Source organism: Dreissena polymorpha, chromosome 9, assembly GCF_020536995.1.
Source record: "Dreissena polymorpha isolate Duluth1 chromosome 9, UMN_Dpol_1.0, whole genome shotgun sequence".
NCBI classification, from domain to species: domain Eukaryota; kingdom Metazoa; phylum Mollusca; class Bivalvia; order Myida; family Dreissenidae; genus Dreissena; species Dreissena polymorpha.
Window position 1 is genome coordinate 5586388 of NC_068363.1, and position 14673 is coordinate 5601060.

The following is a 14673-nucleotide window of genomic DNA, read 5'->3' on the forward strand; positions in this document are numbered from 1 at the left end:
GTTACAAGAGTGTTACACTTTTAAAGTCCACCAATACATCCTAGGATCATAGAAATATACAGTTCAAATGTGACTTTTATATCATATATTTCAAATAACTAAAACAAGTTACGAATACTGATAGTTTGATTTTTGTTACAACGATCTTAAAACGTTCTGGGAACGTTCTGTGTGATCATAATTATGTTTAAGTTATCTCTATGAAATAAATAGGATGACAAAAAGTGCACACAAAGCTCGACCCATGCGTTATGACACACTCTTTATAAATTTGAATGGCGTGTGTTCATTTCAAACTTGCGATTAATTTTGCAAAATGAATTGTGTCTTAAATTATGCAATAGCGAACAACTTCAGTGCCTTCAGCGCTTTGATTTTTAAACTGCATGATGAATGACGAGATTTCATCATGGTATTTATTTGTGGTGATATTTTTTTAATTCCAGGATGAGGTACAAAACTAAGAGAATGGGAAATAAGTTTAATGGTTAACCCTTAAAGCGCTGGAGCTGAATTTTAAAGGCCTTTGCAAACAGTTTGGATCCAGATGAGACGCCACAGAACGTGGCGTCTCATCTGGATCCAAACTGTTTGCTATTCTGATAGTATTCTTTGAAAAAAAAATGAAGAAAATGCTTATTTTAGAAATTCAGCAGACGACATTTTAGCAGAAGACAAATTACCCAGCATGCAAAGGGTTAAATTTGACATTGAACCTCTAAGTGTGACCTTTACAGTTGAAGTAGGGAGACATGCATTATACACAACATGCCCTTTCCAAAGGATTGTCATAAGTAATTTTTTTTTGTAATGAATGACATAATTTATGGCCAAGTTTTCTTCTTGACCTTTACCCAAGCAAACTCAACAAAAATTAGAATCCAAACAGCCTTTCAATTAATGATGCAGACATTAAATCTGACATTTTATTGCAATCCTTTAAAAAATTGATATCAACAGTAAACATCATTTAACTATAAACCCTTAAAATAACATTTGCAAATGCTAATTGAGGCAAAAAAGCATTATTGAAGGATCATAATATAAAAGCTGGTGTTAATAAAATAATTATTTATATTTTTAGCCGCCTAAAATGGCACTAAAAATACAGAGACTCTGTCTCATGGCTATAATAACATGGAATAATAAGATGGTTTCTAATTACTTATGGATTTGCACCTGATTTTGAGGATCAGGATTGTATTTTAAGTTGGTTCCAATGATAATAAATCTGTTAATTATTTTATTGAATGCTGTCATTTAAATATTACGTTGAAACAATAAATCAGTTGTATGCACATGCCTTCTTTGATCTATGCAAAACAGTTGTCAGTTTCCTGCCTTTAATAATGTACTTTGTTCATAGTGGGTTTTGTTTTCAGGATTGTTGTTTTATTTCAATACGTTTCACATCAAAATCTGAATGAAATAAATGAGACGTGCTCTGTGAAAAGGGGGTATAATGCAAGTGCGCCAAGTGTCGTCCCAGACTAGCCTGTGCAGTCTAATAAGGGACAAAACTTTCTGCTTTTACGACAGTTTTTGTTTCAAGGAAGTCTCTTCTTAGCAAAAATCGAGTTAAGGCGGAGATTTTCGTCCCTGATTAGCCTGTGCAGACTGCACAGGCAAATCTGGGATGACACTTTATGCACATGCATTTAACCACCCTTTTCACAGAGCACAGCCCAAATGAACAGACAAAATGTCAGCAAACTAATCATGAACAAAAACATTGCATGACTCCGCAGTGGAACTAAATTATCTCTTTGCATAAATAAGTTTTCTATGGCCATGATTTTACAGTCGAAACCTGATGGCTGGAACTCACTTGGCTTGAATTTCCAGTTGTTTCGCTATCTCCTCGCTATTTCACTCGCATCGATTTTTTTATTGCTATATATTCTTATCACATGCCATACCCTTTTATCATGTAATATAACCATTACAAATAGTTTTATCTTACACATGTGTAATATACTTTTTAAGCGATTTCATTGGCTTAGTTTTCGTTCGATTGACCAACCACATTTTGTTATGTTGCTGAAATGACGTTACAAGGTCAAATGACGTCATGAAATGTAATCAACATTCAGGATTTATCATTATGTTTGCTTAAATATTTATTTAATTTGCTCATTTAAAAGCATGTGATAAAAAAGATCTGACATTCCAAAGTCTCGCTTACTTACAAAATTTCTGTACTCGTTTTTATCAAATATGGTATGATATGACATCTCGTGCCAGATCCTATATAGATAATTTTTTGATGGATGGCTTGCATTCGCGAGGATCGAATTATCGGATGGCTCAAACTGTTTTCACAGCTCCGTTCACAATTTTCACACATTCTTTTGTTTGTTTGGCTTGAACTTGATACAAGTCGAATTATCATAAATTGATTTGAGTAAAGAACATTTTGTAAAAAATCTGGCGTTTTTTGTAGATGCAGTAGTCTTATGGCTCAACAGTTGCATCACAACATTTACAATGTCAACTTTAGGGAATAGAAAACTTTGTAACGTTGTATCAATACAACAACTCATGAACAAAACACAGACTGACATCATGTCATTCCTTTAAAAAACAACAACACATTAATACATGTAATGCTGATACATATTTCAGCGGTGTTTAAATAGTGCTTATGCATGTTTTGTTTTTAGTGTTGTTTCATCAAATTCCCTTGTGTGCTACATAAAAACACTCTTATAAAATATACATTTATTATATGATATTGGTTAATTGTATGTGTAACTTTTGTTAAATATTGATGAAAGAAAATATTAAGTATAAATTTGGTTCTTTTTAATTCAATACTAGAAAGAAGGACGGAGTGCATGAAGTATGAATACTCTTCAACTGGAGATGTAATTCTACTGAAGATTCAAACTTAAGTATATTAGAAATTGGTTGTCTCGAATTCAGGAAGGCTCGAACATTTTCTGTCAGTCCTGGTGAGTTTGGGCCATCGGGTTTCGACTATATAAGCTTGACCTAACCTTGAACATGTGGGGATGGTTCTATACAACTGATATTGGTTATTCAATGTGCCAAGTTATTTCAGAAAGGTCACAATAACTAAAAAGCTATCCCTGGGACAAAACATATGCATAACAGTTCAATACATTGTGTTTATAAAACATGTGAACGTCAAGTGTGACCTTGAACTTGGGGACCTGAAACTTATTTGTTACATTGTTATCTCAAATCCCTCTATACATTAGGGAGTTCTATTCTGGGAATATTTTGAAATTTCAACTACAATTTGTGACCTTGACCTTGAACATAGAAAAGCGGGTGAATGTGACTTATCATTCTGATATGATGATCATTAATGACAATTAATTTCAAAGTCCTATCATGTAGGATAAAGTTTTGGGCCAGGTTCAAGCAATACAGGTTTTTCAATTATAACCATGTAAAGAATAAGTAAATTTTTAAAATAGACAAATAAGAGAGCAACATAGTTTTTGCACTCGAAACATCATCTCGCTATCATGCACGATCAACCTTATACAAAATATGGACAGACCAAATAACCAACTAACATAAATTGTGTATAAATATCTGTATACCTGACATAAAAACAATTAAGTCTGCCTGAGTCCACAAGTCAGAGGGGATTACTTTTTCATCTGTTACAGACTAGAGAGAATGTTAGTTTACTAGATTGAAAATGACGATATGTACTTTTCTTGAGACAAAAGACAATGCTTTATTGTTCCTGAGCCACCATGTGCTATTTTATAACTGAAGTAATAAAAAACAAGAGCTGTTGCATGACAGTTTTCTCGACTTTTCTTGTTCATATCAGACTTTCTGGCGCTAAGTTTCTTAACCAAACTAATCACTTATATTGAGTTATTTTACCTTTCCAGTATTATAAATTACACTAAATTGTCTGTTTCTTGCATTTTATCAGAATCTTATTAGCGCTCAAAAAGTGTGTTTAAAAAACCCCGATGACAGTAGTAAAACTTGGCAGATGAATACACGAAGTGGAAAGTGACATTTGGTTTATTTGGGTAAATGGGCATGTATTGTAGGTTTTGATATCAACCAATGGCTTAAAGTAGTATATTGAAATGATCTTTGTAAGGAAACCAATACAATTAGTGTTTTGTTGGTAAATGCTTGTTTATTACAAGTATTATCAATTAACCCTTACAATGCGGGAACTAAATTTTTAAGGCCTTTACAAACAGTTTGGATCCAGATGAGACGCCACAGAACGTGGCGTCTCATCAGGATCCAAACTGTTTGCTATTCTGATAGTATTCTTTGAAAAACATCGAAGAAAATGCAAATTTTATAAATTCAGCAGACGACATTTTAGCAGACGACAAATTTCCCAGCATGCAAAGGGTTAAGCTATCTTAGGCATCATGACCTTGCTCCATCGGAAGTGTGAAAATAGGCATCCTTTGTACTACATTTCAGGAATGTAAAATTTAATCATAATTATTGTACTGACAGCGTGTCTTAATAGTTGGCCTTTATTAATAAAAGCCTTTAAAGGTTCATACTACAGGACATGAAATGCAAATCTTTGTGATTCTTCAATATGTACTAATGGTGGCCTTGACCTTGATCACACATGGATTTAAGGAAATTATTTTCTTAGATTCAATACGTACAAAAACAGATTGACCCAGTTCGGATGCTGACGCCCGGGTATATGAATAGCTAGATCTTTCTTTGAAAACTTGAGCTAAAATGCTACCAAGCGTTGAATGGAGCACCATATTTTTATATGATATTTTCCAAAGCAAATGGATTAGAGCTATATATGGAGTGGTAAGCATCGGCTTACACACAATGAGCTTTTGTTGTCTTTTCTACAATTGTCTGGTTCAATATTAATATATTACCGTAATAAAACCAGAATAATGGTACGTTGACAGTTTTACAACCCAGCTGAACCGTATTCATTTCCTTTCATATGTAGAATTCCAGACTTGCATACAAATGCCTTAAGCCATTAAAACAAGAGGACCATTCTGAAATAAACCGCTCACCTGAGTACTGGCATTCACAAAGACCCGCTCTGACATCTATTGGTCACCATGGTTTCAGTGTGTCCCATCAAAGAGACACCTTCTTTTAGATGACCTGCAAATAGACAGTTGGAATACTGTTGCCAGTCTAGCATTCTTCTGTTATAGCTTGCTTACATTAAACTGTTAATTGTGAACTCTATTACCGTGAATTGAATTAGAGCCGCGCTCTGGGGAAACAGGACTTAATGCTTGGGTATAAAGGGTCGTTCCGGATTAGCCTGTTTAGTCCACACAAGCAAAAGACACTTTTCTCTTTTATGAAAGTTTTGGTATTGATAAAACCTGTAGGAACTGCACATGCTAATCTGGGATGGCACTTAACACATGCGCATAAAACCCTATTTTCTTAAAGCAAGGCCCATTAAAATAGTATAATCCATTGATATTCAGACTTGATCATGCAGGTGTTCAACACGGTATTTGAAAACAGAAAAGTTAGTGTGTGTGTATTTACAGGATTAGATTATTTACTGGCTGAACTAATATAATTGCCAATAAAAAACTAATTAAGCCTCTGTACATTTATGAAGTGATCAATTCTGGAGTCAAACCAACATGCAAAATAGAGGCCAAAATACTTGTATAATGTACACACTAACTAGCAATACTTATTGCATGTAATACATTTTTCTCCAGTTTTGTACCAAGAATTCACCCAGGTCAAAATGGTGCGTTGATGTCATCATCTAGAGGTGGTCTTGCAACATCCTGCATTGCTACAATATGCCTTAATTGGCTACCAATAGCGTCATTAATAAACACCATTAGACTGAAACCTAGGCAAGAAGACCAAAAACTAAACATGACCTAATCCCTTGTTAAAGCTACATAGTGATATAATAGATTTGAGGTTTACTTAATTGCCAAAGCTTGTGAATATCCGGTTGCAAAAAAGGACAGGCGAGGAAATAAGAGAATTTGTCATAGCAATTAGATTCAGGTACATGCTTTATGGATCTTTTTTCGAAACTGATAAAACAAGAAACCGTCGGAGACGGGTGATGCTCCCCAAAGGTTTTTTTTGTCACAATATTGCACTATATATACAGATAAAAGGAAACATCTTGAGGGGCATAACTCCATAATACGATGGATGGTTTAGCAACTTAAAAATGTCAAAGGGCCATAACTCTCTAAATAAATCATCTATCCAGAACCCACAAATAACATGCCCATCTCCTCAAGGTAGTTAAGCTTCCCATAAAGCTTCATTGAATTCCAGTCAGTAGTTAGGGAGAAATAGCCCAGACAAGAATTGCACTATATGTACAGTTCATAGAAAATTTCAAAGGGCCATAACTCTGTGAAAAATCATCCGACCAGAACCGGCTGATAATATGCACATCTCCTCTTGGTAGTGAAGCTTCCCATAAAGTTTCATTGAATTCCCTTAATAAGTTGCTGAGAAATAGCTAGGACAAGAATTGCACTATATGTTCAATGAAAAATTTCGAAGGGCCATAACTCTGTAAAAAATCATCCGATGAGACCAGAACTGGCTGATAATATGCACATCTCCTCTTGGTAGTGAAGCTTCCCATAAAGTTTGATTGAATTCCGGTCATTAGTTGCTGAGAAATAGCCCGGACAAGAATTGCACTATATGTACAGTTAATGGAAATTTTCAAAGGGCCATAACTCTGTGAAAAATCATCCGACCAAAACCGGCTGATAATATGCACATCTCCTCTTGGTAGTGAAGCTTCCTAGAAAGTTTCATTGAATTCAGGTCATTAGTTGCTGAGAAATAGCCTAGACAAGAATTGCACTATATGTACAGTTAATGGAAAATTTCAAAGGGCCATAAGTCTGTGACAAATCATCCGACCAGAACTGGCTGATAATATGCACATCTCCTTTTGGTAGTGAAGCTTCCCATAAAGTTTCATTGAATTCCGGTCATTAGTTGCTGAGAAATAGCCCGGACAAGTATTGCACTATATGTACAGTTAATGGAAAATTTCAAAGGGCCATAACTCTGTGAAAAATCATCTGACCAGAACCGGCTGATAATATGCACATCTCCTCTTGGTAGTGAAGCTTCCCATAAAGTTTCATTGAATTCCGGCCATTAGTTGCTGAGAAATAGCCCGGACAAGAATTGCACTATATGTACAGTTTATGGAAAATTTAAAAGGGCCATAACTCTATGAAAAATCATCTGACCAGAACTGGCTGATAATATGCACAGCACCTCTTGGCAGTGAAGCTTCCCATTAAGTTTCATTGAATTCCTGTCATTAGTTGCTGAGAAATAGCCCAGACAAGAATTGCGCTATATGTACAGTTAATGGAAAATTTCAAAGGGCCATAACTCTGTGAAAAATCATCCAACCAGAACCAGCTGATATGCACATCTCCTCTTGTTAGTGAAGCTTCCCATAATGTTTCATTGAATTCCGGTCATTAGTTGCCGAGAAATAGCCCGGACAAGAATTGCACTATATGTACAGTTAATGGAAAATTTCAAAGGGCCATAAATCTGTGAAAAATCATCCGACCAGAACTGGCTGCTAATATGGACATCTCCTGTTGGTAGTGAAGCTTCCTATAAAGTTTCATTGAATTCCGGTCATTAGTTGCTTAGAAATAGCCCGGACAAAACTGCACTTTATGTACAGTTAATGGAAAATTTCAAAGGGCCTTAACTCTGTGAAAAATCATCTGACCAGAACCGGCTGATAATATGCACATCTCCTTTTGGTAGTGAAGCTTCCCATAAAGTTTGATTGAATTCTGGTCATTAGTTGCTGAGAAACAGACCGGACAAGAATTGCACTATATGTACAATTAATGGAAAATTTCAAAGGGCCATAACTCTATGAAAAATCATCTGACCAGAACTGGCTGATAATATGCACATCTCCTCTTGGTAGTGAAGCTTCCCATAAAGTGTCATTGAATTCCGGTCATTAGTTGCTGAGAAATAGCTTGGACAAGAATTGCACTATATGTACAGTTAATGGAAAATTTCAAAGGGCCATAACTCTGTAAAAAAATCATCCGACCAGGACCGGCTGATAATATGCACATCTCCTCTTGGTACTGAAGCTTCCCATAAAGTTTCATTGAATTCCGGTCATTAGTTGCTGAGAAATAGCCCGGGCAAGAATTGCACTATATGTACAGTTAATGGAAAATTTCAAAGGGCCATAACTCTGTGAAAAATCATCCGACCAGAACCTGCTGATTAAATGCACATCTCCTCTTGGAAGTGAAGCTTCCCATAAAGTTTCATTGAATTCCAGTTGTTTGCGGCGACTATATGCTCTCCCCAAATTTTTTGGGGGGGAGCAAAACAATTAAGACGTTGATGATAAATATGGAGATAATGTTTATTTGCAGACGGATGCAGTTTTGCAATTGTTAAGGGAATATACGTCTCATTATAAATGTAATTATTTTTTATTTGGAGGTTAGTGTAAATAATATTTGATTTGTAAATTCCTTTAGATGTTGCAGCTGATGGAAATAGTATAATGTTTGTTTACAAACTTTACATTATCCTTTTTTTTTTACAGATATACCTCTTTAAGAATAAAATTTCTTATTTTGAAGCCAATAAATGAATTGAATCATGTGTTGATTGTTTACTATTTATTTTGCGAGTATAATAACATTGAATAATGCCCAAATTGCACTATGAAAGACTTGAATTAACTATTAATACCATGCTCCACCATGATGACACCCTTCACACTGTCCAGGGAGAAACGCTTGTTTCATACATTTTGTTACTTTGCTTCCAATCATAGTACAATTTTGCATGCGTATATGAATTATTTTCACTGAATCAAAAGCTTACTACTATTAATGTTGATAAATAGAATGTAACAAGTCTTTCAACAACCAGCTGTGTTCCAGTTCCTTGACTGCTTCCTTGCCAACACATGAGTGTCTTGTACAGCATTGCCAGATAGCTCCTTGATAAGGTTTAAGTAAGTTCAGACTTTCTTGCTACCACATGATGGTCTTTTACAGCATTGCCAGATAGCTCCTTAATAAGGTTTAAGTAAGTTCAGACTTCTTTGCTACCACATGAGAGTCTTTTACAGCATTGCCAGATAGCTCCTTGATACGGTTTAAGTAAGTTCAGACTTCCTTGCTACCACATGAGAGTCTTTTACAGCATTGCCAGATAGCTCCTTGATACGGTTTACGTAAGTTCAGACTTCCTTGCTACCACATGAGAGTCTTTTACAGCATTGCCAGATAGCTCCTTGATAAGGTTTAAGTAAGACTTCCTTGCTACCACATGAGTGTCTTTTACAGCATTGCCAGATAGCTCCTTGATACGGTTTAAGTAAGTTCAGACTTCCTTGCTACCACATGAGTGTCTTTTACAGCATTGCCAGATAGCTCTATGATAAGGTTTAAGTAAGTTCAGACTTCCTTGCTACCACATGAGTGTCTTTTACAGCATTGCCAGATAGCTCCTTGATAAGGTCTAAGTAAGTTCAGACTTCCTTGCTACCACATGAGTGTCTTTTACAGCATTGCCAGATAGCTCCTTGATAAAGTTTGAGTAAGTTCGGATGTCCTTAATACCTCATGTGTCTTCAACAGCATTGCAAAAAGGTTTCTTTGTGAGACTAAACTTACTTTTTAGTCCTCCGTACCTCAAAAGTGTCTTCTGCAGTATTTCTAAATAGCTCCATGGCCTTGAAAGTTCCTTCTACAGCATTACTAGATACCTAATTGGGGACGTACAACTAACTTTTGACATCCTTGCACCCTAAAAATTGTCTTCTACAGAATTTCCAAATTGCTTCATGATGAGTACAACCAAGTGAGTACAACCAAGTAGGAAAGTCCTCACTACGTTGAAAGTTTGTTGGAGAGGAACAACTAAGTTTCCAAGTTCTTGCTTTCTTAAAAGTGTCTACTATGGCAATTCAGAGAAGTCCTTGGTGAGGTATAACTAAGTTTTGCAATGTTGAGGCTGTTATCCAGCAATAGACTGTACTAATTATTATTCACTCTTGTCAAATAGACAACAAATTAATAATTTGGTGCATATTATATTTCTGATTTTGTAGATGTTGATAACAAAAACTTATACTGTTTTGGTTTTAAATCTTCCAATTTAAAGTATTTCTGCATTTTTGTATATACATAACAAAACTGGAATACTTTACAATCAAATTGAATTTTAGAACATCCCACCCTGATGTTAATACTGTTGAACTATTCCATTAAAACCTAAACTCATATTATCCTTAATTGCAAGTCCGAAAAATGTCTGAGAGAATGTTTGAGTCACAAACTACAGGAAATCCTGACAGTCTATGGGGAACAATGAAGCAAACTTATCAATAAGAATAATTACATTGCTATAGCAGATTTGATAGAACTGTGGAAAATTGTGGAATGAACAGACTTCCAGCATGATGGCAATCTACTGTGTATTTTAAATTAGATCATTAAATTACAATCATGTAACGAAGTCACGTGTGGTCATGTAACAAAGGCGGCGCATATGCATATTAAAGGGGCCTTTTCACAGATTTTGGCATTTTTTTAACTTATTCATTAAATGCTTTATATTGATAAATGTAAACATTGGATCATAAAAGCTCCAGTAAAAATCAAGAAAAAAAATTAAAAAAGGAAAAGAATATTGCCCGGAGCAGGTTTCGAACCAGTGACCCCTGGAGTCCTGCCAGAGTCCTGAAGTAAAAACGCTTTAGCCTACTGAGCTATTCCGCCGAGTACACATTCTTGACGTATTTTATACATTATATAAGCAATCTTCGTAGTTTCACAAAATTTAACGACAAAAACAGAACTCTCCAAATTATTCAATCGTTTCGCGTTGCAACGCTTTATAAATTTTAGGTTTTAAAATCGTCAAAAGATGCATATAATGGCTATATTAGAGCATGGTTAATGTTCAGTATTACTGTTTCCTCACAAATATCATAACTAAAACGAAAACTTAAGAATCTGAAACAACTTTTTTCAATTTTGTCAATTTACCAAAGCGTGAAAAGATCCCTTTAAATTAGCATTATCAATGAAGTCTTTCAGTTTTGCTGATTCAGTCTGCTTAAACATAATTAACTGCTGTCTTTCAAGGTCTTTGGTCATAATGAAATGGAATAGTGCATTTAGATTTACAAGTTTTAGAATTCACATAATCATATTTCATGGAGGACCAAGTTTCATTCTGATTGCATATCTTCTGATCATGTGACCTATGTTCAAATAAGTACAAACAACCTCAACCATATATATATATGTACGGTGGAATCACAATTACATGTATTCAATTAGTCTGACTCTGGACCACCATAACAGACAATTTGTATAACTTGATTTTCTGTGGTATAAATCTTACCGTACCAGAAACATATATCTAACAGTCAATCTATAATTTCAGCGTCACTACATAAATGTACTCATAATCATTACAAAGTAAGCTCATTAGTTGCATAATAGCTCACGGCATGTTCATGGCAATTAGAGTTTTAATGCAATATTATAGTAATATGAAGAACGAATTGCAGGCCAACTTTGATGACTTTAAAATACAGTAAATTTATTGAGTACAAATGAGGTGTGCCTTGGGAAAACCAGGCTTAATGCGTTAAGCATCATCCCTGCTGGTTAGCCTGCGCAGTCCAGGCTGATCAGGGATGGCACGTTCTGTTTGGACTGGATTTACGTTGAGAAGAGTTTTCTTTTACACGGAAATTTCAATAAAAAGGGAAAGTGTTAACTCGGACTGCGAAGACTTTTTTGGGATGATACTTTACACACATACATTTAGCCGGATTTTCCCAGAAATGTTGGGATTTTGGGAACAATTAATTTCATTGCCTCTGTTAAAATTACTTGTTTTTTAAATGGTAAAAATATCCAAAGCATTTGGACATCTTTGCACTAAAAGAAAATAAATTGTTAGATTATTCCTGAAATTAATCTAGAGTGACATTGGGAATTTACAACTACATGTACTTGTCCATCATAGTTCAGTTTTACTAATACTGTGGTCTGCATTGTAATGTTGATCTCCATAACTTTATTCCTTATCATATGAGTCTATTTAAGACTTTGAAAATTGTAGCAATTGATGTTTTATGTATATACATATCGAAGAGTTGTAGCAGTTGGTGTTCTTTGTATATACATATCAGAGAGATGTAGCAATTGGTGTTTTATGTATATACATATTGGAAAGTTGTAGCAGTTGATGTTTTACCTATATACATATTGGAGAGTTGTAGCAATTGGTGTTTTATGTATTTACATATTGGAGAGTTGTAGCAATTGGTGTTTTATGTATATACATATTGGAGAGTTGTAGCAGTTGGTGTTTTATGTATATACATATCAGAGAGATGTAGCAATTGGTGTTTTATGTATATACATATTGGAAAGTTGTAGCAGTTGATGTTTTACCTATATACATATTGGACAGTTGTAGCAATTGGTGTTTTATGTATTTACATATTGGAGAGTTGTAGCAATTGGTGTTTTATGTATATATATATTGGAGAGTTGTAGCAATTGGTGTTTTATGTATTTACATATTGGAGAGTTGTAGCAGTTGGTGTTTATGTATATACATATTGAAGAGTTGTAGCAATTGGTGTTTTATGTATTTACATATTGGAGAGTTGTAGCAATTGGTGTTTTATGTATATACATATTGGAGAGTTGTAGCAGTTGGTGTTTATGTATATACATATTGAAGAGTTGTAGCAATGTGTGTTCTATGTATATACATAATGGAGAGTTGTAGCAATTGGTGTTTTATGTATATACATTTTGGAGAGTTGTAGCAGTTGGTGTTCTATGTATATACATATTGGAGAGTTGTAGCAGTTGGTGTTTTATGTATGTACATATTGATGAGTTGTAGCAGTTGGTGTTTGACGTATATACATATCTGACAGTTGTAGCAGTTGATGTTTTATGTATATACATATCAGAGAGTTGTAGCAATTGGTGTTTTAAGTATATACATATCAGAGAGTTGTAGCAATTGGTGTTCTATGTATATACATATCAGAGAGTTGAAGCAGTTGGTGTTTTATGTATATAAATATCGAAGAGTTGTAGCAGTTGGTGTTTTATTTATATACATAAAGAAGAATTGCAGCAGTTTGTGTACTTTGTTGAAATGGTAAAAAGTTACAAGAACTACCAGATGACTAAAGAACAGACAATAAGACAGAAAAACAGACAGGACTATTACTATATGCCTCTTGCATCAAGGTACGGGGGCTCAAAAACTTCAAAACAAGTTCAATTACAAGTACAATTCAAACTGTATTTCAATCAACTAAAATCTGGAGGCAATTGTTGCAGCCATGTTCTCATTGCTCTTCATTTCAACGAAAATATCTTGAACAACCAGCACACTGCTATCAATTTCAATCTCTTAACTATGATGCCAGACAACATTAATTACTGGTAACCATTTTAATCAATTAATTGAAAGCTTCTCCTACACCTTTTATTAACAGATGACCCAAACACACTAGCTCTATACATGGATCTGGGACAAATCCGGATTTTCAAGTAAATATGTCAATAAAAATGTCAAAGTACTTTAGTTACTGATGGTCCAGGGGTTAAATAAGTTAATTCCCATTGGCAACAGGTTTTTCGTCCAGCTTCAGTACAGTGTTAAGTAGACGTCCCATTCTTTCCAGAAATAATCTGATGATGGTCTGTTCCTTCTGGAAATGGAATTTTATTTTTACAAGTACAGTTATTGTCAGATACTATATTATGTGCCGTAGTAGCGACACATATATAACTAAACTCGATTGATAGTTCTTTACTCTTTATTCAGTTGTTAACATAAAGTTAACATATAATTCTTGAAATTAGTTGTTAATGCAATACTTCCAAATCCACGTAATTCTCTAAGTAACTAACAACGTTTCCAAGACATGACAAAATCCGTCCAAATCCATTCAGACAGGACTCCACCCCATCCCACCTGGGGTTGGGTTCTGAAGAAAAACCTCTAGCGTATCTCCTATGTGTTAAATTCTTATTGTTTTTAGTGTCCAAAACGCATTCCTTATATACATGCATCGTTACATAAACATGTCAACTTGATGGATCAGACTACCTTGTTGAACTTGCATAATATACTAGATTATTTACCACCTCGTAAGTGCATATGCACGACAACAACATAAATTTATTTATTATGTAATCTGGTCATGACCTATAATTAAAACAGACTGTAGCCAGTGGAAAGGGTGCAACTGCTGTCAACAAATTAATGAGTTTCGGCCATACTGACATAAACCAGGGCATTCATTATTATCAAATAAACACCAATTATGCGACAATTAGTTCAGCCAATGTGTTTCTAAACAAGGCAGAGTATCTTATCTTATACAACAGGGACTGTGAAGAAAAAATACATATATGTTACTCGGTTTTATTAACCCTTTCCTACTCAGAAGCGAAGTGAAAATGGCTATAATATTGCAACAGCATAAAACAGAACAATCTGAAAGTAACTGGCAGGCTGTTCAGGTTGTATGCTGTTGGCTGCTCATCAGTGTCTTAGAACTGGAAATGCAAGCATATAAAGCTTGAATCTAGTGAGAAATCTCTTTCATTTAATTAGATTTTCTATGAG

General features: G+C 34.8%; 1 protein-coding gene across 1 annotated transcript in view; it reads right to left on the reverse strand.

Annotated features, from left to right (window-relative positions):
* Positions 1-5112, reverse strand: part of LOC127845643 (adenylate cyclase type 2-like) — a 123703-nt gene extending 118591 nt beyond the window's left edge. Inside the window, exon 1 of the mRNA XM_052376669.1 lies at positions 5019-5112. The gene's annotated coding sequence lies outside the window, so the exon portion shown is untranslated. The remainder of the gene's footprint in view (positions 1-5018) is intronic.
* Between the last annotated feature and the right edge of the window lie 9561 nt (positions 5113-14673).